This window comes from Paramormyrops kingsleyae, chromosome 8 (genome assembly GCF_048594095.1).
Source record: "Paramormyrops kingsleyae isolate MSU_618 chromosome 8, PKINGS_0.4, whole genome shotgun sequence".
NCBI classification, from domain to species: domain Eukaryota; kingdom Metazoa; phylum Chordata; class Actinopteri; order Osteoglossiformes; family Mormyridae; genus Paramormyrops; species Paramormyrops kingsleyae.
Genome location: NC_132804.1, coordinates 14969144 through 14981665, shown reverse-complemented (window position 1 = coordinate 14981665; position 12522 = coordinate 14969144). Strand labels below are relative to the sequence as shown.

General features: G+C 42.4%; 1 protein-coding gene across 2 annotated transcripts in view; it reads right to left on the bottom strand.

Annotated features, from left to right (window-relative positions):
• The window catches only part of slc38a3a (solute carrier family 38 member 3a), a 37338-nt gene extending 25429 nt beyond the window's left edge, over window positions 1–11909 (bottom strand). For both annotated transcript variants that reach the window (XM_023804140.1, XM_023804142.1), the window contains exons 1-2: window positions 11771–11909; window positions 11243–11596 (exon numbers count right to left, since the gene is read on the bottom strand). The gene's annotated coding sequence lies outside the window, so the exon portion shown is untranslated. The remainder of the gene's footprint in view (window positions 1–11242; window positions 11597–11770) is intronic.
• Window positions 11910–12522: the final 613 nt, after the last annotated feature.

Genomic DNA, 12522 nt, shown 5'->3' with positions numbered 1-12522 from the left:
CAAGGACGTTGAGAACTATAACAGTCGATTCCGTCACTTCAGGGGGGTGATGTCACATGTTCTCCAAAATGACGCAAGCGAACAGCATCCCCCCAGCACAGGAAGTTATTCCAATGACATTCCAGCAAAGGCCGTTTCGGCCAGATTAAAGGATTAAACTTTCCCTGCTGCTGTCTGATGGCCTGCTGTTTTCTGGACAGCCTGACAGGATGCGTATGACAGGATTAAATCTCAATGGGGCAGAAATTGTGATAAACCACAGGCATGTCGCACTCACATCTCGTTAATCCTTATTTAAATATACATTAATCGAAGTCATCATTCGTGTCATTAAGATAAGTGTGCTGGTCCATGGGCAAGACGGTGGTGCAAAGGGAATCCAAACAACTCCTGAAACAAAGACCTTTACATCAGACATTAAACTCACTGACAGATAGTGACAGACAGCCTATTGAGCTGGTTCGCGCATCAAGGCATTACAGAGCTCTTCGTCATAGACATAAGATTCTGAGGCACCCTGAGATGCTGGCATTTCTGAAGGAGGCTCACCCTAAATTTAGATTCTATGATCCAATCTCCCCATCGCTGACACCTGCATAAACACTAACCCCAAAAAGCAAAAACTGGACATCCATTTGAAAACTTTAACTCTCTATTTTTATCATGCCCTGTCAAGATGATGTCAACTCCCGGTGACCATATAAATAGCATTGTTCCAGAACTTGCTGTCTTCTACACAGTTCTTAAGGTTTCCCTAAGATGTTTTTGTAACAAGTCCATCCATCCTGTTTCTGGTCACCTTCCACTTTTCCAAGCTTTATGGTCTTCTCCTATGTGCAATGTAAGAAAGCTTTAGTCTGGTCATTGCGCAAAATTTCTACGTAGAGTTGTGTCATCATAATCCCTTCAGCAAGGCCCTTAACCCCAGCCTCATGTAGGCAGTTGTATGCCGATTGACATAGCTTTATGGCCCCAAGGCTTTCTCATTTCTGTGAAGTTTTTTTAAATATGTCAATGTAAAATTAAATAAGAAATAATGCATCTGTTTCTTTTCATTATTTAACTGCTACTTTAACAACAAAATACATGGAAAAAATTTTTTGGAAATGTGGTAGGAACACCTGCACTTTTCTTATTAACATATAACTTGTATCTGTCATGAGTCACAGAACCGCATCCGCCAGCCAGCTCAGACCTTCCCAAAGCCTGGCGAATTTTCTGCACTCAACACAAGCACAGTTTTAGCACCTGAAACTAATTTCCCCGGAACCTCTATAAATAATCCCTTGTTAGGCTTCCCCAGTGTAAGGTATTGGGAGTCACTCCGTACCAAGTGTTTTCCAAGATCTGTGATTTGTACTGTGATCGTTCTGTGTATTCCGACCTACTGTCTGTATTTACCAACTCTGACTACTAGACTCTACCACTGGTTTGTCTTTGTCCTGATCTGGCCATTAACATTTTGGCTTTTCCTGACCAAGGTTCTTGGATTCTCTTCCGAGTTACAAGTGAAGTGAATATGCAGAAGGGATGTAGGCTCACGTGCTTTGCAGAAACCTGGCCTCAAACTGAAGCTCCCATTTCCGTGGTGGCACTGAGCAGTTTTCCTGTCATGCAGGCCGACAGTAATGTGCAGAGGAAACAAAGAAAGGGGGGAATTTGCTATTTTTGTCAACAGCAGATGGTGTAATCCAGGCCACATCACTGTAAAGGGATGTTAGGGAAATATCGAGGTGTGAGCCCTGGGACTGCAGTCACATTACCTGTCATGGGATGTTTAACAAGCCTACAAAACTAATCCATTACTGACAGAGGTGGAAAGTTCAGGTCCAGAAAGTACAAATCCAGACCAAGGTTTTGTTTCAACCCACCAGCTGAGTACTTTCTGACTATGACTCTTCATACTCAACTTGCTAATTGAAAAAAAACCATAGCCTGGATTTGTATTTTCTGGACCTGAACTTTCCACCTCTGCCTGTAATGGATTGCCTTTGTGAGTAACTTCCCCAACACTGCTAATCATAAGCAGACTGCAACACCTCAGCACCTTCATAACAGTCTCTAGGAATTTTCATCATTTTTCTCTTTCATCCACTTTGGCCAACTGCTCTCAGCTCATTAACCGCCCAAGAAGAGAGAATCTTGGACTTTTATTAAAAAAAGAAGCATGGAGCGGAATGAAGAAAATTCCTGGCTACAAGCCGACCAGTAATAATTTGATCAAGGGAACTCGGACAAGGCCAACAGATTTAATAGTTAGTCAAGAACTTAGTCAAGGACTTCCTGGAACATCTGTAGTTTGCCTATGAGGACATATATATCCTTAAGAGCTGTCAGTGTGGTCAGGAGCATCTTCTTTGATTTCAACAGTAATTTCAAAGATACCAAGCCATACCGACTAGGGAAGAATCTCAGGGTGATGCAGGTTGTTGCCCCTACAGAACCCTGTATCACGGACTACCAATGAGGCAACTGTGGGGCTCCACTTAAATAACTAATTGGACTAGACAGACAACACAGACACCAGGTACAAGAAAGACCAGAGCAGGCTGTTCTTTTTCAGAGGACTAAGCAAGCTGTTCTCTTACAGGGCTGATCCAGGACTCCCTGAAGTCAGACGCAAAATTATAATATTAACTTCTAATGTTATTCAAATTCACTCTACAGCAAGATACGATTGAATTACATAACTTCAGAACTATTCCACAACCATTCCTCATCTTCTGTCAGGACACTCCAAACTGTCTTTAAATGGGTGCCAACAAACTTTGGGCTAACAAGGAGAGAAAAAAAGAGATAATCTATCATTTTCAGTAACGCTTTCTAGCCTAAGTACACTCCGTTTGACCAATGAAATACAATTTGTTACATCAAATACCTGGATCCCCCTCAATTCATTCAGTTGCCACTAAGAGTGTGACCTGATGAGGAGAGAGTAACATAAGTTATCATAATACGGCAGTGTCCTCACTATCATCTGACATCTTAAACAAACTGATGATCATCCTAACTAGTACCTGATATCTTGAACAAGATAGCTACCTATTATGAGTGCACATTTGCAAATAGAATGCCTGTCCTAAACCGAATTTAAAATCACATTTGTTCTACCTACTTTCACGTTCCCCATGTTGACCTCAGACAGGAGACTGAAAATGACTGATCAACTGGATAGAGTTCGTAATTCTAAAATGCTTCTGTGAAATCGAGGACTCCTCCCGGTGTCAATAGGCAGTCAGCTTTGGCCTTTTTGGCCTGCGACTCGGCATTAATAAGCATCATGCCTAGTTTTTGTGTCCTGTTCTGTCAGCTCATGGTGACTCACTGGGAAGGGGGTTTATTTATAGAGCCAGCTGTACCCCCTGTCACAGCATCTCTGGTCCAGCAGGCAGCAGGCAGAATATGAGCACATGGAAGAAGATGACTCGGTACCGAACAGGTACACAATGGGACTTCATCCACAAAAATTTCTCAAAAACAGCTGCATAGGTGTGAGTCCATTGAATCGTCAGCTCACCTTCAGATGCTGAGACTGAGAGCCTATACAGAACGCCTAACTAGATCCACCTATTTACCAGGGTGTTGATGTACAACCAGTTTAGCTAAATGAGTTCCAACATGGAAACACCATTCCATATTTATCTATATTCCATAATCAGTCATCCAGGGTAGGTTCTTGGTGATCCAGTCATAGAGGACACAAGGTGTTCTGCATGTATACCTGGACTATACAAAATTTTACTTAATAAATTTGATCTTTGTTATTTCAGGGAGGTTGGGTTCCCCTTTTGAATCTGGTGCTTCCCAAGGTTTCTTCCTGCCACTGTCACCTCTGGCTTATTCTTTGGAGGCTTTGGGCAGGGACAACGTAAAGCACTCTGAGACAATGTAATGTTGTGAAAATGCTCTATACGAAAATGAATTGAAATGAATTGAACGAGCTCCCTCTCCATCGTAGGTCACCCTTTTATGAACACCAATTCACTTAAACAGCATGTTTTTGGACTTTCAACGGAAACTGGAGTACCTGGAGGAACCGACAAAAAGTGTGTGAGAACATGGAAACGCCACGCGTACAAAAAAGAGGGATGTGAGTCAAAGCCACATCCCTGGAGTCGTGCGCCGTTCACTGAGCCACAGTATTGCTCTGCTGCCCCATCATAGGACGTCCCGACTGCAAAGACTGGCTTTGGAAATGAAGGGCAGATTTGCATCCTATTCATTCAAAAACAAACCCGCTGAAAATTAGCAGCTCATGGACTAATGAACCTGTGCTGTAAAATAACAGGAAAGAGTCCCTGAAAGAGCAGCAGACATAGCCAAAGGCTATTCGATTTCTATTATCCAAACCCCCCCTGGACCTCTTGGTCCCATGAAGGTGTTTCTGAGCCTTGTTCATCTCCTACGGTAGCAGGCCGTGGTAGCATTGGGGCAGTGGGGGGGGGGGGCAAAATGGAAAAGTACCAACCTGTTCCTGCAGCTCTCCCCCCGCCCTGGCCCTCATCAGCAGGGTGGGCGTTGGGGTTCAAGGTTAGTACTTTTCCATTTTTACACCAGAGTAAACACAGCACTACAGCTCTATCCACAAACTCCAGCAGGGACACGGAGCCAAGCAGGAATTTCACAAATATTCATAGGCAACATTTGCTGGGCTGGGGTGCGGGGGAGGGGGACCGATCACACGGTGCTGATCAGTCATACGCCGTCAGCAAATTCCACGTCCACGCGGGAGGAGCTCTGCCATCCAGCCAGGATTGGAGGTTCTTTTGCGATCCGTGGCGTGGGTGTTCTGTAAATCATTCTGTCAGATATCAAAAACAGTGACTGAGCCGCCGTGTCATTCCAAACCAGAAACACCAAGAAGAATAAATGTAGGACAGAAATATACTTCAGCCCCTTCCTGCACTCCTGCCTCTAGAGGAAGAGTCAGGTGTAGGTTATAACTAGTCAGGTGAAGTACCTGTTATAGAGCAAAATGCTACAGGTTATCCTACCATTGGAACATGCTGCTGGCCAGGGCCCTTCCACAGGCCTACTTAAGTTATACTAAAAATTAAACCAATAAAAGGAATAAAATTGAAAAAGAGAGAAGAGCTCAGTCGTAGCAGAACCCACACCTGCCTCATGTCCACCTCCCAGACAATGACACCGGTGAAAATCTGGTGCCATGGTGTAAAAGTTGCTTTCTGTTGGGGGTATCACCAGACAGGTGATGAGCCCCAAAGGATTTCTTTAGCCCAGATGATTTAACAACCATGCTCTCTGTTTGAGAATTCCGTAAATCACTACAGTCCTAGTCCAGAGCTACGTTTCTGAAATCATAACTTCAGAGAGAGAGAGAATTCAATAGGATGATCTTTCCATTTGGGGGCGCGGGGGGGGGGGGGGGTCTTTGGACTATGCCCTTGATGTCTTAAGATCCTTGCAACACTACACTGCACTACGAAGCTACACTGCACTACGAAGCTAGTCTCTGGCTTCATGCTTGACCGAAGCAGCATGAGGGACATTCGGCAGTGGACCTTGGATACCTCACATATTCCATGACTGACATGATTGCTCCAGCCAATCACAGAAGCTTTGAGGAAGTGAGTTTGCATACCAGCCCCGGGCTGGTACCGGGCTTCTTGTGAATATCATACGCAATTAAACTCCCACCCCACCAGGTCCCTGGTAGGTAAGAATAATTATCTCTATAGAACTACAAAAAAATATGTGGTTCCTACCTGTAAAAACATCTGATATCGAATGAAAAAATCATTTGCCGTCTGAAATGAATGCAAATTACCCAACTGTAAATGTAACTATCAAGCATAAGAAGTGTGATTGTTCAACCAATGTAGAGTCCTGATGATGGGGCCCCCTGCAGGGGCGGAGGTCAGGGCATAAAGGGGGCTTATCATTCTGTGTCCAACCACATGCTAATGAGGAAACCTCAACTCATGGGTTGCACGAGGCAAAAAGGACAACATGGCCAAGGAACAAGTGCCGCTCTACTGCCCCATGCCAAGCCGTGCCAGCTCCTCATTATCTACATCATGTGCCCAGTAACAAAGAGCCATCGGTTTCTGCTGCCCAGCCTGCCTTACTTTCAATTGGCTCCTCCTCCTCCATGAGGAGGAGGTGCCTGAGAGGAAGTCTGGGAGGCCGTCACGGGTCACAGCCACCACCTCGCGGCCATCTGCTCCAGCACTGCAGGCTCCGGATTCGCTTCTGTGGAAATCCAGCAAGCAGATAAAGGTTGGATGTCTTTTTCTTCTCGGCCTGTGTAGTAGGAGTGATCATTTCCAGTGACCCCGGATGTAAATGGACCTCATTCTCTGTGCAGATCTGAGAAGCAGTCCTTGCACCGAAGCCAAGAACAGAGACAGTGGACTGAGAAGAACTGTCACTGTTTTCCCAAGGAGTCACACATTCTAAACACATGCTGTCATGTCTCTCCTGGGGCTAAAAGTGGTCCTCAGCCAATGAGACTTCATTTACCCCCGGCTACCAAGCACAGTTCTACCTCCTAGCTGTAATCCTTCAGTTTACCACCTCCCTCACAAGAACACGACTGGTGTAAAATAAAATGCCAGATACCTTTTATGTTGACAGAACATTACTGCCTGAAATCTGAGCATCTCATAAGTTAGGGCTGCCATCAGCCCACTTATCAGAACACGTTTTTTTATGTAGACTTTTGTTCTGAGAATATACACCAGTCAACCATGACATTAAAACCACCTGCCTAATATTGTGTAGGTCCTCCTCGTGCCACCAAAACAGCTCTGATCCATTGAGGTATGGACTCCACAAGACCCTGAAGGTGCCCAGCAGTATCTGGCACCAAGATATGAGCAGCAGATCCTTTAAGTCCTGTAAGTTGCCTGGGGGGGGGGGGCTATATGGATCAGACTTGTTAGTCGAGCACAGCCCACAGATGCTGGATCGGATTGAGATGTTGCAAATTTGGAGACCAAGTCAACACCTTGACCTCTTGTTCATGTTCCTCAAACCATTCCTGAATAATTTTTGCATTGTGGCAAGGCACATTATCCTGCTGAAAGAGGTCACTGGCATTGAGGAATACAGTTGCAATGAAGGTGTATACCTGGTCTGCAACAATACATGTGAAAGTAACACCCCATGAATGTCAGGACCCAAGGATTCCCAGTAGAACATGGCCCAGAGCATCACACTACCACCAACTGGTCTGCGTCCCATAGTGCATCCTGGTGCCATCTCTTTTCCAGAAAAATGACACACAAGCACCCAGCTATCTACATGATATAACAGAAAACGTCACTCATAAGACCAGGCCACCTTCTTCCATTGTTCCTTGATCCAGTTTTGACGTTCATATGCCCACTGTAGGCACTTTCGGCTGTGGACAGGCTTCTGCATGACAGCCTCATACACAGAAAGCTGCGATACACTGTTTTCTGACACCTTTCTATCATAGCCAGCATTAACTTTTTCAGCAATTTGTGCTACAGTAGCTCTCATGTGGGATCAGACCAGAAAGACTAGCCATTGCTCCTCACACGTATCAATGAGCCTTGGGCACCCATGACCCCATCGGCGGTTCACCGTTTGGCCTTCCTTGGACCACTTTTAGTCAGCACTAATCACTGCATACCGGGAACACCCCAAAAGACCTGCCATTTTGGAGATGCTCTGACCCATCAAAATTTGGCCTGTGTCAAAGTTTTTCATTACACTTACCCATTTTTCCTGCTTCCAGGACATCAACTTCAATAACTACTATTCACTTACCTAATATTTAATGGTGCCCTTGACAGGTGTCACTGTAATAAGATAATCAGTGATATTCACTTCACCTGTCAGTGGTTTTAATGTTATGGTTGATCAGTGTAGCCTGAGAATATGTTCAAGATGTAATGTAAAATGTAATACAGCAGAATTGATATTGAAGGCTACCTTCCTTGATTTTGACTCATGCTTGATTCAGTAAATGTTTTTTACTTCATTGAACAAAATAACCACTAATCAAACTGCATGTAAAATGTCAAAACCACATTGATTGTTTACCTGTTGACCTTTGTTGAATGATTTCCATCAGTTCCTCGATAAACTTCTTGCACCTGGCCAGGCTGACATCTCCTACAAAGGCTTTCTAAAACTTCTGACCAATACAAGGGGAGAACTTCCTTCTGATAATTCACTATCCTAGAAAACTATGCTGGCCCATGAAATCGTTCATACTGATGAATCACACAGGGCACGTGTGTGATATATCCTTTTTACATCAATATCTGTCTATTTTTAAATTTTTAAATTTCCAATGCAATATTTATTCACCCTCCTGTTTATTATCATCTCTATATGTTATACTTGTTTATTTTCATTCAGAAATTGCACATTGTCTAGTTTTGTCTTTTGAGTGGTTGTATACTCTGCAGTCTGTAATCACAAACGATTTCCCCCAGGGCAAAATAAATGTTTTCTGATTCTGATTAATCCTGATTCTGATTTAACACTGGGAAGCATTTTTAAGGCAATATTCTTAGATGTCCTCTACAATAATTAGATCCCTTATTAATTAGAGCAAAATTTTTAGATAATTTGAGGTGAGTCAAGGATAGGTAGACGCTGAGGATATGAGACAAGAGCTCTACACACCACAGTGCCAAGCACAACAAAATCCTCTTTTCAGCACAGCGTTTTTCATTTACGAAAGATAAACAAATGCAACAGATTTCTACAATATTATGGACCTTTTTCATTTTGATTAAATTTCCAGGAATAGATCAAACAAATATCAATCAAATACCATATTCCTTAAAAGCTTGGTATTCTTTATGGATCTTGGCCAAGCTCTGATCACAGAGACACTGTTTTGGATAACTTGAGGTCAGGTACAAAGGTAATTAATACTCCGTGCTGGCAAGAAAACAGCCATGTGGGCTTTTTAAACTGTCACCATTTCCTTTTTCATGTGCTCCCGTAAAAACACAGTGCTCAGCCCCTCAACAGGTGACTGAACTGTTTCATGTAATCATAATGTACTCAGTGATGCACAGAGGGCTCCATACTAAAAGCAAGGCAAGTCAAAAAGACTATCTCTGGAACAATATGAAAAATTCAGTATTACGATATAGAAATAAAACATAAAAATCTGTCCACATAACCATAAACCCACATTAAATGTTTTCACATCAACCTGCACTAATGTTTTAGACTTGAGAAACACCAACTCACCAGTTACAGAGTTTCATGGCAGTTACACAGATAAACTAGAACATCCAAAGCATTTTGGTCTATGATACTTCACAAAAGTAAAAAGAAAGGTTCTTGCATATACCTTAATACCAACAATGATACTAAAATTAGTCATGTATACAAAAAACTTAAGAGGTACGATATATTAAATATTTTATACTGTCTAGTTAAATGAAAGTAGAAGATTTTACAAAGGACAACAGGTAATATCTCAACGTGCTACATCCTAAAGATCAGTACCTGGGCACCATTCAAATGACTATACCTCAAAAGCACTTTTGCTATGGTACAGACCATAATTTCATCTGGGTAGGTGTTTTTTGGATTAGTATTTTTGTGTTGAATCAGTGCTATCCCAGATAACAGGGATCGTTCCTAGAACTGTAGCCAACGTTACGTAAAGGTCTTTTCAAAGTTGGCAGAGAACATTACTGTGACTTTAATGGAACGTTATTCCCACGTTATACATTGTAACAAAGGTTCTGCCAACAATAGCATGCTAACATTATTACTCAAACATCCGTTTAATGAAATTAAAATTGAAAAATATTGTTTTATAATAAAAATATTATTGTATAAAACTGATACATGTGTATACGTCAACGGCACCACGCAGCCTTGAATTCATGACCTTAGCAGCGTACAGCTACAGGACTACCCACTGCTCTACCGTGTCTATCGCTTGTTTGCAACTTATTATTCTTAGTTGCAGTAATAGAATAATATTCTGGGAACATCAGGAAAACTGGACACTTTAAATGTTTCCAAACCTCAATCGTAACATTCAGTAAACGTTCCTAAATGATGATATTAAGGCTGATGTAACTCTAATACTATTGTACATGATTAACAAAAATATGGATGAAGATGCCCCATATTCTTACCGTCTTTATACCTTCTGCAGCTGCCAAGGGCATTTGCTAAAAACCATTTTACAGCTGAGGTACCTTAACGTTGTGATCAGAGACAAACTGAAATACAGGCACATCCACTCTGAGGATACTTTTCATCACAATTGATCATGTCTTTATTTCACACAATATACAAAGTTGAATCTAATCAACCCTCCCTTACCACACAAAATGAACATTTTAAATAACGTTTCCCACACCTTTTTTCAACAATATTCTCTCTTAACCTAAAACCTACTTTCAACATATATTACATTTCAAAGGTTATCTCAACAACACTGCAGTACAGCTTGGTAGTCCTGCATTCACACACTGTACAGTGTGTGTTTGCATACTGCTTTAACACACGTCGAAAGGGTTGCCAGAGATGACAGATTCTGCATCTCTGCATTTACTTATACCACTGTACAGCAGCTGCTCACATTCATTCATATATTAATGCAAATGGACGCATGAAACACCCTAACACTGGATGTTTCATCACAGTCTTTGCCTTGACCTATTTGGCGAATGCTCAAGGTGAGAAGGCAGTGAAACTGAAAATTTCATGTGGGAGACAGGAGCTTAATGTCACCCATGTCACAGGGCAAAATCCTAATTACTGCTAAAGCCATTACTCAATATTGATCACTAGAGGTTTATCAGCAGTGGCATACATCTAACAAAATTTCTCAGTTCTCAGAAATTATTTTTTTAGCTAACCTGCAAACACAATTCCAGATATATCTATACCTACCACTGAGGTGTTGATTATGCACAAACCAGGTACATTTAAAAATAACCGCTGAAAATTAATAAAAAGTAAATGCAATAAAAACAACCTTCATAGATACTTTGGTCCAAGATAGTCTTTGTATAATGTTAACGAGCTCCAAAATGAGAATACAGTATTAACGTACTTTGTACTTATTATTTTGACCTCTGATGTCGGAGAAATAAGTTAACAAATGTTCGTACATGTCAACTTGAGCTAAGTTTGTATTGAGAGAAAAGCATCGCCTGCAATCCCGGACAAATGTAGAAAAAATGCCGTTTAAATGACATCTAGCAGGAGAAAACAGACGCACGGCGTATAGCGGTTCAGCAAAGCGCTTTTACAGTCTTACCAGTCACACATAAAGTGAGCGCCACCCTGGATGCCACTGAACTGCTCGAAACCGGCTTGATTGTCCTGTTTTCCTCTCCCTCTCCTTCCTCCCTTTATTTTGAAGAAAGCGGCCGGCGTCCCGCCGATGTTGCCCCGGCTGCTGTCTATGGTGTTCAGGGGAATGAATGATGATCTGGGTACCGACACTTCAGAGTGGGCTGTTGTGTTGCTCCTGCAGGTTCCGCCTCCCGCGCCGCGCTTCCAATCATGAAGATTTCGGAAGCTTCAGCCAAAAAGATGCTCCTGTACATCTGCTACAATCATGCTCTTCTGCACCTTAAGACAGCACGTCGGCGCACGCATGGAAGCAGATCTGGAAGGAAGTGCATCATTAAAAATATCGATAGCAATAATAAACTAACCATTTCTAGATTTAAAAAAGAACGAGCGCCCCAATGTTGCACAGTAACACCAATGCGTGTCTAACAGATCAACAGCACAGGCAGTTCGTTCGCTAACTTCATTTTAAGGATAAAATGTAGGCTACCTGTCAAGGTAAAAAAGCCGAGACTTAGAAAGACCCGCTATGAAAATTGCCTGACAGCACGTATACGTCAGGGAGGTGCCATGCTTCTCGCTGTACCATTTCTAGGTCATTCATGCCCGTAGCGCTCACGAGTGCCTGATGACGCCATAGGGTCGGAGACACCAAAGATCACCTTTACTCCTGCTGTCCACTGCACTCAAACCTGCCAGCACACCAGAAAAAAAGTACAGTAACAGCGAAAAGTTCTTCCGCTTCAGTTGACCGATTGTTTAATTGGGCTTGATGAGAATGAATTCCGTTTGTGAATACACAGCTCAAACGCTTGCCTAGGTTTTACAAGAACTGTTTTAAGCGATTTTTAATGCAGTAATAGATTATAGATGATGAGTTTGTGGGTGATTTAAAGAGAGCTGGCAACCTCGAACATCTATCAGGCTTTAGGACCACTGGCATGGGATAATAGTAGTCAATTTGCTTTATCTTACCTGGCATAATATTTTATATATTGTGTTTAGAATTTGTATTTCATTTTAAATATAAAAGGTACCCTGAAGATAAAAATTTACAGACTGGGGTGGAGTTGGGGGGAGGGGGGTTCCTGTTTATGGGTGTCGTTGGGTCCGATCACTTGGGGCTATAGACCCCAGTATTCTAAGCCCAGCCCTGAGTATTTTAGCCCCAATGCTACTCTTTCATCAAAAAGATAAAAGTCGAGCCCCAGGTAAACCTGACTAAAGCCCCTGATCTTTTCA